Below are 24159 nucleotides of genomic sequence, written 5' to 3'. Positions count from 1 at the left end.
ACTGTCCAATATAAAAATGCATAAACAGTGCAGGGAGCTAACAAGAGGTAGTGCATGTCTAGCTCAGACACTCTCCTGAAGGGAGCCGGGGGGAGGTGTGGCTTATAATCTCTGCTGCCAGAACTCTCTGTGCATGTTAGAACAATCAATGGGTAAACCGCAGGAATAACCCTTGCAGCAGGAACTAGAATGCAGTGCTTGCAGGGCAGTGTCCTCCTCACTTGGCCAGAGTGTAATACTCCCACTTGCTCTCTTTCCAGCCCTATGGATCTTACATTCTTGGCTGACTAATGGGCCAGCTTCAACAGGAAGGCTAGCATGCCCCCACATAGCTGAGTTCAGTAGTTTAGTGCTTAACATACTCTTTTGGGAAGTGGAAGATGTGGGAGTGGTTCCCCTGAGAGTGAGGGAAGCCTTAGCATTAAGGTGTCGCTCTTCCTGGGCAAATGCTCACACCACTAAGCTACTTAGGCAAAATATAGAATTGGGGACTTTCATTAGAGTTTATGTCTCCCACCACTGATATAGAACACAACAGAGTTTAAGGGAGGGAGTGACATACCTAGGTGACTAATCTGAAGTCCATTTGAACATGTATGATAGATCAAATCTAGATGCTGAATGCATTTGGGCACCTGGAGTGGCTTGATTTGAATCACACTTTGTGATTTAGGTCCTTAAGTAGAACTGAGGTGACATTTAGGCTTCAACATGAATGATGTGGATCTGGCCCTGTTTATTAAGGAATAAGTGTGCCTGATAAAAGATTAGTTGTGTCACACTGACCCACAATTGAGACGAGAAGTGTATCAAAGCATATATGACATTGGCAGGATATGTCATTCTACATTAATGCAACTGGGGGCAGAGGGACTATTAGACAAATCATATCAAATACTTTTTCAACGGGAGTTTTGGGTGAGAAATGTAGGCATGAATTTGCTTTTCATGGTAAGGCAGGAATGCTGCTCTAGACAGGCACAATATTTCTCAGTGGGCTTGTCTGTACTTGATGCTACATCACTATAGCAACTGCGTTATGGTGACGTAGCATCCGTGGGCATCTATACACGACCAGCAGCTACTTCACCGTAGTGACACAGCAAGTATAGCATGCCACTATGGCGAAGAAGTTGCTAACAATAACCTTGCACCGTGAGTATGGAGTAGTATGGGCTGTTACTGCGCCGTGATTTAGTACTTCCAAAAGTACTCCAAAAATAAATCATCCAAAAGTGATTTAATACCCCAAGTACTAAATCATGGCACAGTAACAACATCACCATAGTGACACATGTAGACATGCCCAGCGAGTCACTAAGGTGCCTACAGCTGTTCAGGCCCCTGTGTTAGCTCATGGCATTTTACACAAAGTGCCATGAGTTACAGACCTAATAGAGGTTCAGGAGGGGGATTGAGCCTGCCCGTACTAGCCCTGGCCAGCAGGCAGGGATACTCCAGCAGTCTGTGAGGAGGCTGCTGAACTGCCCCTTTCCCCAGCCCCTCTCCCCCAGCTCTGGGGCTGACAGTGGGGAGGGAGGGGGAAGGGAGCATCATGGAGCTACCAGCTGGGCTTTGCCTGGTCTAAGCTGGGGGGCTGTGAAACAGACCCCCCTCGCCTTGAAGGTCCATGCCAACTACCCCAGCTGGGATATTGGGGGGAGCTAGGCCAGTCCTGTGAGGTGGAGGGGCTCTGTTCCACCACCCCACCCGGTCAGTCTGGGCAAAGCAGCTGGCAGGTGCTGGTGCTCCTCTCAAGAGGCCTGGTCAGAGCTGGTGGGGAGGCAGGGTGGAACGGAGCCCTCTCACCTCACAGGCCTGTCCCGGCTCCCCCCAGTACCCCATCCAGGGTAGCTGGGGGGGGACATGAGGTATGTTCCACCCCCCTTCCCCCACCCCTGAGCTCAGGCCAGGCAAGCCAGCAGCTCTGTGCTGCTCCCTTTCCCCTCCCTCCCTGCTAACAACCCCAGGGGTGGGGCTGGACTGGTGCTTGTAGCAGCCCAACTCTGCCCTGCGTGAAAAAATTAAACCCTTGAGGGACTCCCTAAGATGCTCTACCTGATTTGATGAGAGTTAATTTTTTATGTGATTGCCCATTTAAAAAAATGTTTTGCAGCCGTGCATGTGTGTTACATCACATCAGTAAAGTGCTTTCAGGAGCCAGTTTAGATGAAAAATGTCATTTCTGTCTGCACCCTAAAATGTAAGTGACTCCTCTGGAGAGCAGCGTGCTGTATTTTGTAGGACAATAAAACTGTGGTGACAGTAGGAAAAATATTGGTGTTCCTCTGACAGAAACAAATTAATCAAAACATGTTTTTCCTGTGCCAAATCATCCACAGCAAGACTTATATTTAAAGGTATTTCAATGACAGTTAAATCTCTTTCAAATATTTACTGTTACTTTAGTAATTCTATTGTGTAACTATGAGACACTGTATCTGTTAAACACTTCATGAGTGTTGTATGAAAGCAAGACTCAAAGAATAAGAATTTTGTCGACAAATTGTTAGGTTAGATAACTGGCTTGGCATTTTTTTCGAAAGTTTTACTGGGCAAATTGTGTTATGAATACTCGTAAGTACTGTATTAACTCAAATATAAAACAATCCCCATTAAATTGATTCTATATATGGAAAATATATATATTTATTATAATTTTCCAAGTATAGAATCTCATTATTGGAGGTTTGCCTTGAATATGTTGCCCTCTCACTGCTACAACAGGGAACATAAAGTGGCAGATGTCAGGTAGCCGCCTTGCCCTCTGCCCCCACAACTTCTTCCCCCTGCGGCCCCTCCTCTCACTCACTTACTGTCAGACTCTGGTTTCCCTGAACACATGGAAGGGAGAAACAAATTTAAAAACACTGACCTTAAAATAAACATACTTGTAGTAACTTGCAAATAGGTAAATTACTATGGGTACTTATAAACTTAGCTCATTCAGGGTTGATTAATGTTACTTTTTTGAGACTGCTGCAAGATTTGGCACAGGTACTGGAGAAACAAACGACTATGTTTTTTTTTTTTAATTTACAAAAATATCCTACTTTCATTAGGTCTTTTTTTTCCCTTTCACCTTCCCCTCCCCTTTGAAAAACAGTTAAGTATGTATGAAAGAACAGGTTAGGGACTATTTAGAAAAGCTGGACATGTAGAAGTCCAGGGGGTCAGATGCAATGCATGAGGGAATTGGTTGATATGCTTCAAGAGCTGCTTATTCATAGATGTTAGGGTCGGAAGGGACCTCAATAGATCATCAAGTCCGAGGTCCCTTCCGACCCTAACATCTATGAATAAGCAGCTGCTGTTATCTTTGAAAACTCATTGCACTCAGGGGAGGTCCCAGACAATTGGAAAGGGGCAAATATAGTGCTTATTTTTGAGAAAGGAAAGGAGGAGGATCCAGGGAACTACAGGCCAGTCAGCCTCACCTTAGTCCCCAGAAAAATCATGGAGCAGGTCCTCAAGAAATCCAGTTCTAAGCACTTGGAAGAGAAGAAATATATCAAGAATAGTCACCATGGATTAACCAAGGGCAAGTCATGCCTCACCAACCTCACTGTCTTCTATCATTACATAACTGGCTTTGTGGATGCAGGGAAAGCAGTGGACTTGATATACCTTGACTTTAGCAAGGCTTTCGTTATTGTCTCCACAACATTCTCTCAAGCAAGCTAAGGAAGTGTGGGTTGGATGGACTGGAAAGTGGATGGAAAGCTTGCTTAATGGGTAGTGTTCAATGGCTCAATGTCTAGATGGCAGCTAGTATCAAGTGGAGTGCCCCAGTGATTGGTCCTGGGGCTGGTTTTGTTCAATATCTTAACAATCTGGAAGATGGAATGGATTGCACCCTAAGCAAGTTTGCAGATGACACGAAGCTAGGGGGAGTAGTAGATATGCTGGAGGGTATGACTGGGATTCAGAGTTACCTAGACCAACTGGAGGATTGGGCTAAAAGAAATCTCATGAGGTTCAACAAGGCCAAGTGCAAAGTCCTGCACTTAGGATGAAGAATCCCATGCACTGCCACAGGCTTGGGACAAAATGGCTTAGCAGCAGCTCTGCAAAAAAGGACATGGGAGTTACAGTGGACAATAAGCTGAATATGAGCCAAGTGTATTCCCTCTATTCTGCACTGGTGAGGCCACATCTGGTGTACTGTGTCCAGTTTTGGGCCCCCCCCATTACAATAAGTATGTGGACAAGTTGGAGAGAGTCCAGTGGAGGGCAACAAAAATGGTTCAGGGGCTGGGGCACATGACTTCTGAAGACAGGCTAAGGGAACTGGGCTTATTTAGTTTGGAGAAGAGAAGACTGAGAGGACATTTAATAGCAGCCTTCAGCTACCTGAAAGGGGTTTCAAAAGAGGATGGAGCTAGACTGTTCTCAGTGATTGCAGATGATAGAATGAGGAGCAATGGTCTCAAGTTGCATCAAAGGATATTAGGAAAAAACTCTTTCACCAGGAGGGTGATGAAACACTGGTTTTTAAGGTCCAGCTTGACAAAACCCTGGTTAGAATGATATAGCTGGGGATGGTCCTGCTTTGAGCAGGGGGTTGGACTAGATGACTCCTGAGGACCCTTCTAACCCTCATTTTCTGATTCTATTCTGTTACTGGAAACACAAACTCTTCTCTGACTTACTCTCTTATTTGTTTTAGGTATTCTACATTTTATATCTTACATGAAACCTTTCCCTATCCCTTGTATTTATACAATATCTTTTCCCCTGCAACTTCCCCCCCACTCCTTTTAGTAGGTTCTATCTATGAACATCAGGACACAATTCACTTTCTCCCAGACTTTGTCGGCTTCGTCCTCCCCTCTCTCTTCCTGGTTCCTCCATAAGTACATTTTCACCCTCCATAGGCCTAACTTTAAGCATTGTTTAACAGACCACTCTACCTTTTTGAAGACCAGAAGTTTCTTACAGTCCACAACACATTTCTGAAACTGATTACCACCTTCTTTCCTCAGCACACAATTTTGTTCTGTTTTGGCGTCTTTCTCCACTGTACCACTTCAGCTGTCAGCTATGAATCATAGAAAATTACAGTTGGAAGGGACATCAGGAGGTCATCTAGTCCAACCCCCTGCTCAAGGCAGGGCCATCCCCAACTAAATCTTCCTAGGCAAAACTTTGTCTAGCCAGGTCTTAAAAAGCCTCCAAGGATGGAGCTTCCACAACCTCTCTGAGTAACCTGTTCCAGTGTTTTACTACCCTCCTAGTACAAAAATTCTTCCTAATATCTAACCTAAACTTCCCTTGATGCAACTTCAGACTGTTGCTCCTTGTTCTATCATCTGCCACTACTTGCTATTAGCTGGTATAATTGCTCTACCCTTTGTGCAAAGGCAGATTTCTGTAGCAAATACTCATGCATTTCTTCACTTGTACACATGTCCTTTTGGGCATTTTGTGGCCCAGCAGAGCCATCAGCAATGTTGCAGCTCATGAACTGGTAGTATTCTGTGTGCTAGTATCAGCTTAGCTCCTGGTGCTCTTTTAGAAAGTATTTTCCACACACCTCCTTCCAGATGACGTCTACTTTCTCTGTGCACAGTCTCCTGATGAGAGCTAGCTCATGCATGCATGTTTTGTTGGATCTTACAATGGTCCTTTATTTCCCCTGGTTCTGTCTGCTTCATCTATCTGATTTTAGCTTCTTTCTTTACATGCTTTCCTCTATCTTATCCTCCTCCTGTGCTCCCTCATTAGCTGTTCTCATATTCTTTGCATTCACAAACCCTTCCGTGTTTGAATCTTCTAGGAACTTGTCCACCCACTCCTCCTGACTGGAAAAGATCTCTTCTGGGTGGTCAGGACTTTGTAGTAGGAAGAAAACTGAGGAGGGGAGACTACTGGCAAAGGTGCTTGGCCAGGGCTCCATTCCTTTCCCCATTATCCTTCATCTCCCTCATTTGGTTTCTCCTCCTTCCTTCTTTGTCTTTCTCTTTCTTTTAAATTCTTGCCATTCCATCTCATTTCCCTCCTTCTCTGACCCTCCTCCTTCCTCAGAGTTGCTCTTTTCTCCTTCTTCCTTTTTTGTGGGTGTGGTCCTCCCTTTCTCTGCATTTTGTTTCTCCTCTTTTGGCCTGCCTTTCAGCTCTTTGAGGAGCTGGACTCTCATCCTCCCCTCCCCTTCTGACTCTTCCTAGATCTCATTATCCTCCTCTCCTGATTCTTTTACCTGCTCCTTAGGCTCTGCAGCCTTTTCTGGAGGTGAAAAAGGACTATGGTAGAAGGAAGAAGGCTCCTGGTAAGCATTTGGACCCTCCCTGACTGCTAGATCAGACCTCTGAAGCTGGATGAGATCTGACTGGATTTCAGCCAGCTAGTGTTGCAGAATACTCTGAAGGTAAACCCTAGAGAACTGGTTGGGCTGGCTGCCTTGCCCAAAGGGCTGGACTGGGACTTTGTTTTCTGGGACCACTGGGGCTTTAAGGATTTCTGGGAGATGTACAGGATGAAGGAAGAGGGCCCAGGGCTTCAGTTCGTTGACTCTGCATGTAGTGAGTGTGAAGATGTTTAATTTGGCAATGAAAGAACAAGACATACAGAGCTGACTCATTTGGTGTTGCAAAATGGTGGGCTAGATAAAAACAGTACAGGACCCCAACCAGGGCTTGGCAGGATCTGGACTGGGGCTTGGCAGGCTCACATGCTGCTATGGGGGGGACTCAGAAAACCCCAGGGGAGTGAGACACCTCCCACCAACCCTAGGGGCAAACAGGGAGTTTGTGATTTACTATGGCCAGCTAAAGCTGTGAAGGAAATATGGTGAAGAAGGGCACTTAGCTTTGGTCAGCCCGTGCACCATATACTCAATATGTAGGAAGAAGGGTCACAAGGCAAAGGGTTGTGAGGAGAAGAGGTGCTGCAATCTTGGGGAAGAAGGGCACATGTTTCACTCCTGCTCCCAGTCCTTTGCAAATCATAAAATCATAGAATTGTAGGACCGGAAGGGACCTGCAAGATCATCAAGTCCAGTCCCCTGCCATGGGCAGGAAGTTAATGGGCACAAACAAGCTCAACAAGGTGCTTCTTCAGCCTCATCTTGAACACCTTCTAGGATGGTGACTGCACCACCTCTGCTGGGAGTGTGTTCAGAGCAAGGCAGCAAAGAAAGGAGGAGAAAAATGAGTAGGAGGAAAGGGAATGAGAAGCACCTGTCTCTTCTTTACCCTGTGCAAGTGCTCTGTCGAAGTGATTTGTCTTCACACCATTTACTTCACCTTTTCCAGTCCCTTCCTCTGTCTTTCTGGCCTTGTCCCAGGCAGGTAAAACTGCATTTGATGTTAGCCAAATGGACTATGCATGATACTAATATGAAATATTCTAATATTATAAAAGACTTAGTCTGTCTGTCTTTCTGTAATGCTTTATTCACACTCCGATTGGCTGACTGAAACAACTAATCAGAGTGCTTCAAGAGCACTTGGACAGGAGTCAGCACGGTGGAGTGCCGCTGTGACAATAGGGACACAGGGAATGGAGTGGGGGTGGGGCCAGACATGGAGAGATGTGGGGGGACATGGAGTTGCCGGGCCCTTACAAAAGCCAGAAGGAAGGGGGAGGGAGGGGAGTGGGGGCATGGTGGCAGTGTCCTGTTGCTGCTACTGCTGCTGCACTTGACAACAGCCCCGAAGTGGGGATGGGGGAGCAGGTCCAGCCCCGAAGCAGCAGGGGGCAAGGGTGGGGAGAGCAGGCCCATTTGTCCCCTCCCCTGATCAGATAAGAAGTGGGGACAGGGCCGCGTGTGGGAGTCCATCTCTGCCCACCACAACAGCCAGGAGTGCACTGCTACTGCTGGGCCCTGACAAAAACTGTCAGGGACAGGGAGGGGAGAGGGGAGCAGGATAGGGGGCATGGTGATAGCACCCTGCCACTGCCAGGCCCTGCTAACAGCCTGGAGGGAGGGGAGCGGGAACAGGCCCAGACTCAGGGCGGGTTGGGGGAAGCAGGGCTAGACCCAAAGCACGGGGGTGGGGAGGAGGCACAGACATGGGCCTGTGTGAAGCCAAAAGGCTCATATCAAGCCAAAAGACCCCAGCAAAGACAACAGCATTTCAAGCTACAATGACTCCATAGCTTAGCACTGCTCAGTATTTATATGTAATCCAGATGTCCCCCCACTAAGGTTCCATGTGCTTATTAGCCCCCTACTCATGACTGGAACCAGGTATTCTTGTCACAAGTTCTGGGATCTTTGAAAAATGTATATGCAGATGAGGTGTGGGTCAACCTAGTCCCACTCTACCTCATGCAGGGCAGGGCCTCAGTAATCACAGGCAACAGGTTGAGTTGGGGGGTGACAGAACGATTCTTGGTCAACTGTTTGGGAACTTCTATGATGATGTTTGCCAGACATTTAAGTCTGGTGAAGTAAAGGGATTCACTGGAAATGGGGAAGAAAGGCGTAGCTCAGCTGTGGGAGTGAAGAGGAAGTTGAAATGTGTTCAACATAGTGGCTCACCATGACTTGTAAAAGATTTGGTACTGAGGGGGACTATGCTCAATGAGCATTAACATATATCTCATTCAGCTGGGCTGCACTAAGTTATTATTGTGATAGGCACCCATCCATATTTTTTAAACATTTATTTCAAGGGCCAAATTGGTTCCAAATTCTATTGGGCAAAGCCTAATAGTCAAGTTCCAAATTTTGACTGAGCAGAGTTCAGTTGTTCAGATCTGTGCAGGTCTACTACTGGGCAAGTATTCTCCTTCCTAGACCCATCAGTCTTGGGTTTCAGATACTCTCCAAATCTGTGGCAGGCACCCTATGTGTAAGTCCAGGACCCAGAGACCCTGGGGTGCAGAGTCTCCCTAGTCCACTATGGGCCATACGTTCTACAGTCATGGTCAGTGTTCACTATATTTAATCAGCTTTATAGCTGTTTTTTCTTGCTTTTGGCAGCAGTTTAATGATAGACAATGTGTTTAATGAGGTTCCTTGTATGCACATTTTTAAAGCAAATATGGTAAGTCAACAACAAGAACTGTATCTTGAACACAAGGTTTAGTTGTATTATTACTTCCTTTTCTACTAGATTCCTGAATCAGGGACTGATTGCTTCTTACAACTTGTTCTTATAAGTCCCATCAACTTCAGAAGGAAGCACTTGCACTTTTTCAGAGCTGAATTTGTTCTTTGTGGCTTTGAACTTTTTGGTGCTGCTTTCTTTAGTCACATTTATTATATAACAAACTATTTTTTTTTCCTCTCCAAGAGCTGACTGTAACAAATAAAGATCTAATATTTCTGAATGTATAAATAAAATGAACTGAATTAAAGAGTGGCCTGTTGAAGTCAATAGAAAAGGCCCCATTAAATTGAATAGGGTTTTGATCCAAGTTTTAGTCATGTGGTAAAAGGAGAAAACTAAGACCCTTAGCTGTTGATAGCCTAAAATCTATGTGGTTAAGAGAGGTATCTCCTGTAGCTCCTTAGTTTCCATATGATTAGGAAGCCAAGATACCCTCCCTACTTCATGGCCTCTAACCACTACCCTGCAGGAATAATGTCTTGGGGCTGTGGTGCTTTCTAAGTTAAAGGTACTGTTATGCACCCATGGTAGTAAAGGATCGCTAAAGCATAATCAACTCAGAGTGAACATGGAATACACCTCACACCATCCAACTTAATTAAAAACTAACTATTAACACATTAAATGTACTAATAATTTCTACAGAGAGAGAGAGAACCCCAGACATAGTTCCCCCCACTTAGAGAACCCCCCACTTAGTTCAATGGTTTCACCCAGTCCCAGATGTTACTTAGCTTCACATAAAAGGTGGCCAATCAGTTTCTGAAAGTAGAGGGTGGCCATCTATGGGTAATGGCTGTTTTTCAGTCTAGATGTTGTTGGACGATGACATAAATCCAACTTCCTTGTTCTCACCCTTTTTCTTTAACTTTATTCTTCTGATAACTCTTCATTTCCAGGTACTGTTGATTGGTTTCCCTGTGATCATCATATTGTTCATGTTTTATCCTGTCAGCATATTTGTTTATTCCAACAAAGCCATCACATGCACACATCTTAATTTGGTCTGTCCCTCAACTCTGGAAATTCCAAGGCCTCTTCAGTTGGACACTGTCCAATTGGTCCCCTCTTATCACCTTTCATTAACATATCTAATCATGTCATCCCTCTGATGTAGTTGGTTAGTGCCAACTTCAGTTAATTCGAGCTAGTAACAAGGCTTACATTATACATGCCTATGTTGATAATGCTGGAACATAAGCTCCCTGTGAAAGTGAGCTCAAGGCTAGCTGATAAGGCAGACACAAGCAAAATGAAAAAAGAAAAGTTCAAACAATAATGAGGCTATATAAAAACTTAAGAAATGTTTAAATAAGGCTGACTATAAAAGAAAAGTTTAATGCTATAATTCACCACTCAAGCAGGTGCAACTAAAGCTAAATGTGACAAGCTACCCTAACAGTACTTGGCATTTTTTTTTCTGTGGCACAAATATCTGCTTGGAACAGATGGCATGGTCCTTGGTCTACAACTGCCAGCACATTATTTTGACTGCAGACCAATAGGGTTTTATTTTACTATTTATGCTAGTCTCTTACCATCGGTATTAATCTATGTGCTTGAGTCTTAATTTTTTCAATATCTGGGGCTTATCTATGACCCCCTCCTAACATGATTCCACAGGGGCTCCTCACTTTCCCCCTGGTAACATGGTCAGGGCAAGGTGATTGTGGCCTCCTGTCACTTGTTGATTGACCTTGTTATTAAGAGCCCTTGATCTCCATAGGAAATTTGAGCAAATACTATAGTTGCCATTTATAGAATTTTCACCTTATTTGCAGGTATTGTTCAGTTTTTACTCTGAGATCTTTAAAACAAGTAGCATGTTGTATAGCACTGTATATAGAATCTACACTTAACAAGTTTCATAGATTTCATAGACATTAGGGCTGGAAGGGACCTCGGAAGATCAAGTCCAGTCTCCTGCCCAAAGGGCAGGAAGTCAGCTGGGGTCATAGGATCCCAGCAAGATAAGCATCCAGTTTGCTCTTGAAGGTGTTCAATGTAGGCGCTTGAACCACCTCCAGTGGCAGGCTGTTCCAGACCTTGGGGGCTTGGACAGTAAAGAAATTCTTCCTTATGTCCAGCCTGAAATGGTCTTGTAGTAGTTTATGACCATTCGACCTAGTCATCATCCCTTGGGGCGCTCTGGTGAACAAACATTCCCCCAGATACTGGTGGTCACCCCTGATAAACTTATAGGTGGCCATCAGATCACCCCTGAGCCTGCGCTTTTCCAGGCTAAAGAGCCCTATCATCGTAGGGTCTGCTTCCCTGACCTCTGATCATGCATGTGGCTCTTCTCTGGACTCTCTCAAGCTTCTCCACATCCTTTTTGAATTGTGGAGCCCAAAACTGGATGCAGTACTCCAGCTGCGGCCTCACCAAGGCCGAGTACAAGGGGAGAATGACGTCCCGGGATTTGCTTGAGAAGCATCTATGGATGCAAGCCAGCATTTTGGTCGCTTTACTAGCTGCAGCATCGCACTGCAGGCTCATGTTCATCTTGTGGTCAGTGATGACCCCCAAGTCTCTTTCTACCTTAGTGCTAGCCAACATAGCACTGCCGAGCCTATAAGGATGCTGCGGGTTTTTCTTCCCAAGGTGGAGAACCTTGCATTTATTGGCGTTGAACACCATCAGATTCTCATTCACCCACTTGCTGAGCCTGTCCAGGTCAGCCTGGATCACCCGCCTGTCATCTGGTGTGGATGCTTTGCCCCAAAGTTTGGTGTCATCGGCGAACTTGGCCAGTCCGCTTCTGACTCCAGTGTCCACATCATTAATGAAGATGTTGAACAGTATGGGTCCAAGGACAGAGCCTTGGGGGACCCCACTGGTCACAGGACACCATGATGAGTGACTTCCATCAATTACTACACTCTGGGTCCAACCACAGAGCCAATTTTCCAGCCAGTGGATCGTGGAGGACCCAAGGCGACAATTTGCCAGTTTCTCCAAGAGGTGATCATGGGAAACCAGATCGAAGGCTTTTTTGAAGTCAAGTAATTGTCGGCAAACAGGATACCATATTTCCTGCCATCTGAGCCTGATGCCTGTGTTCATTCTGAAAAACTTAAGCCAGTATTTTCACATCACCTGGCTGATTCTGGTGATATCGTCATTGGTATGGTAGAAGACAAAAAGCTATGTCTTGATGAAAGATGATGGTGCACTGGTTGATGTGCAGGTGGTGGTCATCTGGCATATAGCAGGTGGTGGTATATACCCAATGGAAGGGAGGGGCCTTCACCAGGGAGGATTATACCTCAATTGCTCGAGATTGTAGAGGGGCTGTTAGGAATACTAAGGCAGATATGGAACTGGGACTATTGACCCAGATCAAAGATAACAAGAAGTCCTTTTTTAAAAACATAGGGGGTAAAAAGAAGGTACCGGGTAACGTGGGGCTTCTGCAGGACACGCTTGGAAATCTGGTGGTTGCACCAGATGACAAAGCTAACTTCTTTAACAAATACTTTGCCTCCATTTTTCTGAGCAGTGACCGGGACATCCCCCCTACTGGGATCCCGGACGAACACAGGGGAGGCATAGCCAGGCCCAGGGTCAGTGAGGACCTAGTAAGGGAACTTTTGGTTGTACTAAACATGTTCAAATCAGCAGGTCCTGATGATCTCTACCCCAGAGTGCTGAGGGAATTGGCAGAGGTCTTTGCGGGACCCCTGGCACAGCTTTATGAGCACTCGTGGTGCTCTGGAAAGGTGCCAGAGGACTGGAAAAGGACCAATGTGGCCCCCATTTTCAAAAAAGGGAGGAAGGAGGACCCAGGAAACTATAGGCCCATCAGTCTTACCTCAGTCCTGGGAAAGCTCTTTGAGAAAATTATCCAGGAGCATATCTGCGAGGGACCAGCAGGAGAGATTATGCTTAGGGGCAATCAACATGGGTTCATGAGAGGCAGGTCCTGTCAGACCAACCTGGTTGCCTTTTATGACCAGGTCACAAAAGCCTTGGATGCAGGTGTCGCAGTGGATATAGTCTTTCGGGACTTTAGGAAGGCCTTTGACACTGTCTTTCACCCCATTCTCATTAAAAAATTAGGCAACTGTGGTGTTGACGCCTACACAGTCACATGGGTCAATTGGCTGGAGGGCCACACTCAGAGAGTGGTGATAGACGGGTCATTTTTGACCTGGAGGGATGTGGGCAGTGGGGTTCCCCAGGGCTTGGTCCTCGGGTCTGCACTGTTGAACATCTTCATCAGCGACTTGGACAAGGGGGTGAAAAGCACCTTGTTCAAATTCGCGGATGACACTAAGATGTGGGGAGAAGTGGGCATGCTAGAAGAGAGGGACAGGCTACAACTAGATGTGGACAGGTTACAGGGGTGGGTGGATGAGAATTGGATGGGTTTCAATACTGACAAGTGCAAGGTACTGCACCTGGGAAGGAAGAACCAACAGCATACTAACAGGTTGGGGAACTCCCTTCTCATAAGCATAGTGACAGAAAGGGATCTTGGAGTCATTACTGATTCCAAAATGAACATGGGCCACCAATGTGAGGACGTGGTCAGGAAGGATAACCGTACCTTGTCATGCATCCACAGATGCATCATGAGCAGGGCCAAGGAGGTGATCCTCCCCTTCTATGCAACACTGGTCAGGCCACAGTTGGAATACTATCTGGTTCTGGACACTGCACTTCAGGAGGGATGTAGCCACCATCAAGAGGGTCCAGAGGAGGGCCATGTGCATGTTCTGGGGACAGTAGGGCAGACCCTACGAGGAGAGGCTACGGGACCTGAACCTGTTCAGCCTTCACAAGAGAAGGCTGAGTGGGGGTCTGGTGGCCATCTATAAACTGGCCAAGGGAGACCAGCAGGCAATGGGAGAGTCCCTGTTCCCCCGAGCACTACCGGGGGTAACAAGGAACAACGGCCATAAGTTGACTGAGAGTAGGTTCAGGCTAGACATCAGGAGGCACTACTTCACTGTCAGGGCGGCTAGGATCTGGAACCAACTTCCAAAGGAAGTGGTGCTCGCTCCTACCCTGGGGGTCTTCAAGAGGAGGCTAGATAATCACTTCGCCGGGGTCATTTGACCCCAGCATTCTTTCCTGCCCATGGCAGGGGGTCAGACTTGATGATCTGCCCAGGTCCCTTCCGACCCTACCAACTATGAAACTATGACTCTTGTATCTGCCAGTTAATGTTGCCTCTACTTTCTTCCTAATGTAAGGGGGCACTATGCCAGATACTGTGTATAGGTTGGGAACAGAGGTGGAGTTTAGGCAGCCTGTTATAATTCTATTATCATTGAGGGTGGTGTCAATATGTTTACTGTGACCTGAGTGTCCCCAGGTGGTGTAGGAATATTCAGCCACAAAGAAACAAAGTGTTAAGGATGGATGTGCTCCCCACTTGGAATTTGCAAGCTTACACAAAATGTTGTTTCATGTGTTGACCTTGGCTTTAGTATTTAATATGTGCTTTTTGTAACTAAGTGCATGGTCCAGTGTTACCCCTATGTAGACTGGGTGTTTCTGATGTTTGAGCTTCTGGTCACCCCTGGTGACATTCAGGTGTTAATCCATATCCTGGTTTCTCAGATGGAAAGCACAGATTTGGGTTTTGCTAGGGTTGTCTTTGAGATAATTATATAGGTAATAATCAGACATCTTGTTCAGTGCCTTCTCCAGGATCTTCTTTTGCATTCTCAAAATTCTTCTGCTGTTTGGTAATGCATAGATTGTCGGCATAGATGAAATGCTAACATTCAGCAGGAAGTGGCTAATTGTTAATGTAGATGTTGAATAAAAGTAGGGTGAGCACACTGCCTTGTGGTTCTTTTGGAAGTGCCATCTACTTTTCTGGCCATTCAGTTCTACATAAAAGTTCCTGTTGTCCAAGAGGCTATGAATGGTCTGGCTTAGATCTAATTTGTCAGTCACAAGGTACAGTTTGTGGATCCTGATGCAGTTTTGGACAGTATTGTATGCAGCAGATTGGTCAACAAATGCTGTGAAACTTCTTTTAGAAATCATCTTCAATATGCCATGTGAGGTTTAGTAGTTGGCATGCATAGGATCAACCTGGTATAAGATATACTTGGTCTCATGTAAGTTTAGAATCTACTAAGGGTGAACTTCATTGCAGGATAAGATGTTTGTAGGTGATGCTGAGGAGGGAGATAAGAATATAACTTTGTGGTGATGAAAGGTCTTTCCCTGGTTTGGGCAGAGCTGTGACTACTCATCATGCATGCATTGAATAGATTAAGGAGCCATTTCTTTGGAAGAGGTCCTAGGTGTTATATCATCTCAGTGAGGATATCATCTACTCCTGCTGCTATCCCATATTTCAGTAGGCCTATGCTGACTGTCATTTTTTTCACAGTAAATGGACAGGTTAGATCTTTAGGTGGTTGCTTGTCAGATGGTGTAATGCAGCAATGGTGTTTTCCAGTGTTTCTTCTATGTGAGCACTTCCCATTGTTGAGCAGTTGTTGTGCAACCTGGTTGGCAGTACCACTTGATATAATCAGAGGTATGATGTTGTTGCCTCCTAGTTTTCTTATAATCGCCCAAGCTTTCTTGCTGTTATGTGTCACATTGGTGTCCTCGATCATCTCTTTCCAGGTGTTAAATCTCTCTATTCCTATGTTGTCTATTAGGATTTCTTTCAGTGTAATAGTGGATTCTGAGAAGGGGTCAAGATGGTGTTCTTTCTCATACATACAGGTCAGATGTTGAGCTTGACATGCCTGGGATATATCTTGTGCAGCAGCCCCTTGGGATGGAGCAGCAGGCAATTCTCTTTACAATACTCAGAAAATTGTTATAATTCTCATAGGTAGCTGTAATATCCCTGATTGATTCCTTCATTGCCTCTGTGAAGGCTGCCCAATTGGATTCTCTTCAGGCTAAAACACCTACGAAAGGGAGTGTTTTGCACTGTTACTGGGGACCCTAGCTTGATGCTTATAGAGTGATGCTCAGTGTGAGGTATGGGCTCCAGAACTGCTTTCTTGCACATATGGCTGATTCCACTGCTCATGAAGCTGATGTCTGGGTTATATCTACTTCTCCACTGGCTATTAAATGATTTGGGTTGTTTAGTGTCATGTACTAGATTCAGGTTACTGGTCTCTGCCCATTGTTCAGCTAGGAGCCATTGTTGCTGTTGTTATCTTATCCCCATACTGTATTGTGGAAGTTAAAGTTGCTAATCACAAAGATGTACTTGTGTGTGCTATTGTCAGGTATGTTGTTCCACTGGAAAGTACTAGATGGTGGTTTGTATATAGCTGTTACAGTGATATTGTTAAGGCTAAGTGTGGTGGTTTTGATGTCATTCTCACTTGTGCAAGTAGGAATTTGCTCAATTTGCAGGTCAGGTCTAGCAAAAATCGCACTGCCCTACTGCCTATGTCTTATTTTAACAATGAGTGTTTTCCCCTGGATGGTCAGGCTAAATTTATTAGGTCCTTTGTGTGTCTGTGATTGGTGATTTTAATTCCCATAATACAGCATGGGGATATGATAACAATGATAGTATCCTAGTTGAACATGCACACAATATCATACTCCTCTGATATTACTGCCAGGATATTAGCTTTAGCTTGTGATGCTAACTGAATGTTAATTGAATGTCCTTCAATGTTAATTGAAAGGATTGACAGCACTGGCTCTCATATGAGCCCGTGTTTATGATGCTGGCTGCATGTTTCTTGGGTAGACATGGTTGTTGAAATGTGTTTGGTGTTTGAGCCTGAGTTTAGCGTGAGCTTAGTATGCCACAACCACATAAAATGTGTTGTGTGGTAGTTGTAAAGCTACCCAGCAACTCTCTGAATAACGGTCATTGGATTTGAAAAAGTTTTTCTGCATATTGGTGAAATACACTTGCTTCAATGTGCCTGATTAAGGGCAGACGAAGAAAATAGGGCCATTAAAACCCTGCAGTACAAACTGGGAGTCACATGAGATGTTTACTGTGCAGCTGACGAATTAAAGCCACTGTAAACATCTCAGCATCTACACATGCCTCTCTTAGGGTGCACAAAACTAATAAAGTCCGTATCAGGGTAGTAATAGTATTACCCGTGCCCTGGCCAGCCACTCCACAGCATGTAGAGCTGCACCAGAGCAGCCCTTGTTCAGCTATGTTTGAGCTGCCTAATCAATTGTAGTTTGCTACGGTGGTGTATTACTCTATAATTTGTTCTTGGGTTTGGATATAACTTTTAATGCCAAGTACACATTTCTATTTGGCTCTCTAGTAAACATTCTCTGAGAGCCATTCTGATTTTAGCATTGCTTGCTTTTAAGTCCTTTCAAGGTCTGGGAAGCAAGTTTACAGCCAACTGAGCCAGTTCCAGCCAAACTCTGTAAGATAGCAGTAGTGCAAATTCTCAACTGAAAGTACTAAATTGGCCACAAACAATAAGGGCTTAGTGGAAGAATCTGTCTTCAACAGGGCCAAAATGGAGTGCTTGATTCAGAGCACTTTACTTCCCTCTTTAGGAACTTGTGTCCCTAATCAGCATGAGTCTGCATGAGCACACCTTTTTGAAAAATCTGCAGTACCGACAATGGGAAACAGTGATATACAGGGAAGTAGTAATAGTCAGAGCAGATACGCCAAAAGAGCATGCTCTGTGGTAACTTAAGAATGGCCAGAATTAAAATCTTCAGTCCAAAATAGAAATGACCATTAAATACTGGGTGCCTCCTTCCTCTTCCTCTTTCCCATCTCATTGGATAAAAATTGTTTTCATTGCAACTTCTGTGGAGAAAATTTTGACATGTTTGACCAGAAACAAGGTTTCAGCACCATAGTTCCTGGGCATAACTAATGTTTTCATGGCTCCCTGGAGGGGTCCCACTTAAGTGTTGGTAATCTATTCATCACTGCATGCAGACAGGAATTCTGGGATTCACTCCCTCGAGGCCCTTAGGCTATAGACCTTGTAATTCAGTGTAGTGACTTCTGCAAGTCTGACTTAAACTCAACAGCTGCTACAGTTGTCTCAGGAGCAATTACAGGGTTATCCAATGAACAGACAGCTTTCTTAAAGCAAAATATAATTTATTTAGAACAAGAGCATTTTGCCAAAGTCCTTATATTTAGACAATGAATGATTTCTGTGCTTGCCTAGCTTACCAGCGGGCCACTCATCTTCCATATGGAGACCCTGGCAAATCTAAAATACTTCAGGCCCTCTTACAGAACCTTCTGCTTCTAATTACAGTCTTGTGCCTCTCAGTTTTTCGATGATGTATCTTCAGAGCAGGCAGCTCTTTTATGCAGTTTTAAGTCCTTTCTTTATGCTTTTTGGGTCAAGACTAAATGCTCTGTTGGTGTACTGGTCAGGGAAGATATCCAGAGAATTATCTGCATTTGTCAGCACTGGGGAATTTAATTTAATTGACCTTATAATTACTGTAAGCATCCCATTTAGCGAAGAATGCAATTAGTAAGAAGGGTGTAAAGATATGGAAGTAATTTATAAAATTAATATTATAGTCTTTGATAATTTCCTGATTTTAGAGCACTACTGGCTCTTCAAATTTTTTACAAAAATTAGAATTTTTCCACATAAAACAGAACCGTTTTCATGCAAAATGTTTAATTTAGTTCAAGCAATCCAATTTTTCATTAAAACAACTCTGACAAACTTCTCAGCTAGCCCTTAGCCTCTGAAAAGTATGCACCTGTGTGGGTGGCAGCTTCAGGAGAACAGTTCACAGGACCATGCTGTTGTCAAATTCAAGCCTGAACTCTATTTTAAACCTAACCCAGATCACAAATAGCTGCTAGCTAAAGCTGTGTAAACAGCAGTTTAAAAAAAGCCTAGCATATACTCCTCTGGATTGTGACTTGACTGGACTTGGCATTGGTGTTTTAAGCTGAGTGCTCAGGGAGAAACACCCATGTTTGGATACTTGTGTATCAGTAATAGCATCTGCATGTGAAGTGCTCCAGTTGGAGCTCTCAGTTGGGGATCAGAAACGACATCATGCAAATGCAGAAATCACATTTAGGTGTGATTATTTAATGTGCATTAACACACACGTAGACGCGCCCTGGCACTAAATTTAGTGCCGGGTCTGCCCTACCTGGCAGGGCTGCAGGGTTTTGGGACTAAGTTCAGTGTCAAGTCCCTGCACAGGTAGACATCTACCAAAAATTGCTTAATGTGCTTTAGCTGAATGCACATTACATTTAATCATGCTTAAATGCACGTGTAGACACGCCTTGTGTGACTTAACAGATCAACCACATGGCCTGACTAGTAAATTCAGGATGTTAAACACTCGATAGGAGGCTTGCTATGAACAGTGTGCAAACAACCCACAGGACTAAACCTAGTGATATAGATGATTGATTCTTAAATACTTTAATTTAAAAAATCAAAACCAAAAACAAAACAATGTCCTCCCCATCCCCTCTTAGAATCTCCAAGATTTGAGGAAACTATATTCTCTGAAAATCCAGTAAATTAATTATTGGCAACAGCTAGTTGTAGTATGGTGGAAGAGCTTCTAAGTTAATAGTTAGCTGCACGTTATGATGCAGGCTATCATAAGCATTGCATATACAAAGCTGTGTATTTCTCTGGTGTGGATGAAACAGGTCATTTTAGCAAGTCTTCAGCAATGCTTATTTAAATCTGAATGTATTGCTAAGTGCGTGCATACTTTGTAATATGAGTGAAATTCTGCTTGGTAATGTCTACTACTCCATGGGCACGTCTACACAAGATGCTTAAAGCGCAGTAGTCTAATAACAGTGAGCAGTAGCGCATCACAGCACAGGCAGTGCTAATACACTACTGTGCAGTATTATTAGGCTACTGTGCAGTAGTGTCACTAAGAAAGGTGTTTGCTGGCACTACTGCGCAGTAACTCTAGTTACTGTACATTTAGTTAGTACTTCATTAATCAAGTACTAAATTAAATGTGCAGTAACTACTGTGAATTAATGAATGTGTAGATATGTCCCGTATGCTTTACTGGGGTTGCATCAGTGTAATAGAGGCTAAAGTTTGGTTCTTGGTTATAGTTTACCCTGGGCACCTTATTAAACACACATACACAAACATAAAACTTTCTTGTAAGCATTACTTTTATAATCATGACAATAGCTGGAGATAATTAGTGCTGATTTATATCCAGACTTATATAGGTTGATAGCTGTTAGAAAGTGCCTCTCATTAGAATATCATTATTTTTTTTCCTACGAAAACAGGCAAGTTGCTGTAAACACTGGAAGTACATTTTTATGTAAAAATGGTTTTAAATGGAAAATAAAACCTGAATCATCAGTTTTATAACTTCACATTCAGCTCTGTTAACATTACATCTCTAGCAGTTATGTAGAATATTTAAACTAATGGTAAAGTCTTAAACAAAACAAGGTATGCTGCATCTTTATTTTTTCTTAATCACTCATTTAGAAGATCAACTGAGATAAAAAGCAAGGAGAAGAGCATAAAATCTAGCACTGACTTGATGAGAAACTTTATTAATGCTAGCTTTAGGGATACTGGACTTTATCAGGATGAAGATGTCAAAACTGTGGTCATGACAGCATAGCTGCTTTCTTAGATGCGTGCTGTGTATCAACCTGCAGTCGGGATGTAGACTGGAGATGTGGAATGTCCTTAGGCAAGCAAATGAAGAACTGAGCTGCAGGAAATAATGGAAAATGCATAGTATTGAATAAACGGTGTTTTAGTGGGTTGGTATATAATCAAAAGCAGTATTTCTCAATATTTAGATAAAATATCAAGAGCAAAATTCTACTCCCTGCCTCACATGCTGACTCTCTTCTCTGCTAGTGTTTTTGCCTACATGCAGATGGATATGGAGGAATGACCACCGCATGTAGGAAGAGCTGAAGATAGCTGCTGGAGACAAACTCTTCCTTGCTTTTGAAGATTTATTTTTGAACACAGCTTCACTCACTAGCATTTTGTTCATCCATATATTATGAGTCACACTCACTCTGCTACCTCTCAGGAAAAGTGCAACAAGAGAAAGTCAGTATAAAATAATAATAATGATGATCACACACCAAACTTGCAAAACAAACTGGCAGGAAAGGGCTAGTTTCTCAGCATGTGTAAATGGGAACATATCCATTAAGTTCATGGAGCTACATATATATCTCAGTTGAGGTTCTGGCCATAGACTTAGAGTGAAATGCTAGGGAGAATAGAATCATTTATCTGCGTTTTAGGTGTGAGCAGCCATGTTTTGCTCCTCTTGACTTGTCTGTGTTTTCCCTGGGTAAATGCTATATTTATCAGTATGTTCAAGGAAGGATAATTTCTTCTTCATTCTTCGATCATTTCTTCTTCTGCCTTTCAAAAACAAGATATGTATCTTATTTGGGAGAGTGTTGTACATAAGAAAATATGGTATTAAGCTGGTTACATTAATACACTGATTTGCCAAAGTTAAAATACTGTTTAGGATTCTTCTCTTTGTGACCAATAGTGTATTTCGACATATTACTTGCATGCAGGACATGCATAGAAGATTTGAGACATGAGACATGAAACACTGATTGTGCAGTTGTTACTGCGTAGTCATTTAGTACTTGTGTATACAAGTACTGGAGTCACTGTGCAGTAGCATCACTGAACAGCTTTTAGGTAATGCTGACCGTGCAGTAGCTTGCTACTGCTGCACAGTAGTGTTGCGTCATGTTTTGTGCCACATGACGCTACTGCTTAGTAGTAATGAGCTACTGCGCAGTCAGTGTCTCATGTAGACTCAGCCAGTAAAAACTTATCCTTTGCAACTCTTCTGTCACTTCTGTTTTAAGGTCACAAACATAGGCTACTACATGCCAAAATCGCATGGAATTATCCTTGTTTCCTACTTTTTACTGCAGAATGTTTTTAGCTTTGCCCTTTGACTGTCTGCAAATAGTTGTTAAAGAAATACTAATGTTCTAGCAACTATAAAGCAAATGAATTTTAATATTAATGCTACAGGCCAGGCTCCTGTAGCATTAATATTAAATAGCTTCCAGTAACCTTCTATGAGCTGGGAACAAAAGGAGGTAAGAGAGCAGTTTACTACATTGCAAGTGAGCTCAGGCACTAGATGACATAGTCCTTTAAGTACTTGGGCCAGGTGGTGACTTGCCTTAATTCAGGAGATAGAATCATGTCACTGGAGATGGCATCAAGTTGTTTCAGTTCTTGACTTGATGGACTTAGGACAGTGATTCTCACCCAGGGTTCAGTGGCACCCTGGGGTGCCTTGAGAGCCTTTTGAAGATACCACAAGTTGCTGCACAATGTTAGCATTGCTAGGTGTGCAAACATGGTTTTCAAGATAAACCCAGAAATTTCAAATAGGAATCCATAGTGTTAAAAACATTTCTCCCCTGTTGTGGTCTTTCTGAGTTCTTTGCAACAGGAGAATTGCTCTATTATTTTTCTGTAGTCAAAAAGAGTGAAAATTAAGTGGGGTACATTACTTTAATGAGGAGTGCCTTGAGTTTAAAAAGGTTGAGAACCACAGGTCTAGGACAACATGTGTTGGATTTGTAAGCACTTGTCTTGCTGGCAGTACAATATCTTCTGGATCTGTACAGGATATATCACCTGGATCATGACCTTGCATCTGCTTGACATGTCTGCAAAGCATCTTGTCATCTGGAGTCTTAGCCTTGTATGACACTGGTCTTGAAGCCTCAAGGACAGTTGCAGGCACCCACTGCACCTGACTGCATAGTTTCAGATGTACGCGGGATTGTTTTGTTTAAATGTCTACATGATGGAGTCCTAGGTATGGGTGAAGCCAATACAAACAAGTCTTCAACAAGAGATTCATCACTAGTTCTTCAGGGCTATGGATGCACGTGGAGTTACATGCTGTTGTAGTAAATATAGATATAGCTATATATATGGTTTTTTATATGCCAAGCCTTTCTTAAAAAACTGCTGTATTTCTTTAGGACATCTTGAATGGTGTCTGTTGCAATGCTGTGCACTCCTGTTAACTTGAATCCTGTGCTATCTCATAGGTCAGGAAAGGGCAGGGAGTCCTCTTGCTCTCAAAAGGGCTTTATTGCAACTCCTAACACACATACAAAGATGGACGATGACTTCTTGTTGATGTCATCATGTCAGTCCTCAGGAGGGGAGTTAACTACTACAATGCCCACTGGCTTAACCCATTCTTTACCTAGCAAGCCTGCTCACTGTCCTCTGGCAATTATGAGGCAAGGGCCCACTTGATCCTTCTCATAATGGATGCTGACATTTTCCCTTCAAGGCAACTGTTTACTGCAGTTGGCAAATCTTGCTTCACATGGAACAACAGGACGACAATTTCAAGGCCATAGCAATTTGTATGTCTTTTCTGAAATTAAGGCAGACTCAGATCTTGAGTCCACTTCATGACACACTGTAATGCAGATCATCTTTTCCTGTAGGGGGTGGTATTTCCACATTGTTAGTGGAACGGTAGCATAGTCATCTGTGGGTTCCACAAGATGAATTTCCATTTAGATCGTCAACAGCTCTTGTGGCCAGAGCTGTACCCTGCCTCTTTCCAGATCATTTGAACTTCTGATGTTAGCTTATATTTTACATGTTTCCCTTTTGGGCAAAACTGTATGGAGGGGAACGAACTAACACAAACTATGGTACTTTGCAGTGTGGAACCGTGAGGCGTGGGAGGAGGTCTGAATGTGTAGGAGGAAAGCCAATGCACCATAGAAAAATGCTCCAAGCTCACAGATTTCAGTCAGCTTCATGAAACCAAAGTCCCCTTTGCATTATCTCTGGCCTCCTGACACATCAGCAATGGCAGCACTACACTGGCTAGTCAGCTCATGGTTGCATTCTGATTTTTCGCAAGTGAGTTCACAGAGCAAGAAGCTTCAAACACTGCTTCAAACAACATTAACTATCAGCAACCTTAAGCATGTAAGATACTTGGATGCATCCTAACAATGCAGATCTCTAATCTTATCCTGTGCCTTCCACACTGAAAAAATGCTAAGAACTTGGTAGACTTATGTTTGGGTCTTGTAGTGATAGAAGTTATATAATGATTTAGAGATGTTCCCTAGAAGGAGAATGAGGGAGTTGGGAATTAGGAGATTACC

The 24159-nt window shown here is 43.6% G+C and overlaps 1 protein-coding gene across 4 annotated transcripts in view; it reads right to left on the bottom strand.

Annotated features, from left to right (window-relative positions):
* Nucleotides 1-18090: 18090 nt before the first annotated feature.
* The window catches only part of BANK1 (B cell scaffold protein with ankyrin repeats 1), a 372972-nt gene continuing 366903 nt past the window's right edge, over nt 18091-24159 (bottom strand). For all 4 annotated transcript variants that reach the window (XR_009459945.1, XM_019488054.2, XM_059722345.1 and 1 more), the window contains one exon: nt 18091-20714. The gene's annotated coding sequence lies outside the window, so the exon portion shown is untranslated. The remainder of the gene's footprint in view (nt 20715-24159) is intronic.

Source organism: Alligator mississippiensis, chromosome 2 (genome assembly GCF_030867095.1).
Source record: "Alligator mississippiensis isolate rAllMis1 chromosome 2, rAllMis1, whole genome shotgun sequence".
Taxonomy (NCBI): domain Eukaryota; kingdom Metazoa; phylum Chordata; order Crocodylia; family Alligatoridae; genus Alligator; species Alligator mississippiensis.
The sequence above is the reverse complement of the archived record's forward strand: the minus strand, read 5'-3'. Positions and strand labels throughout refer to the sequence as shown.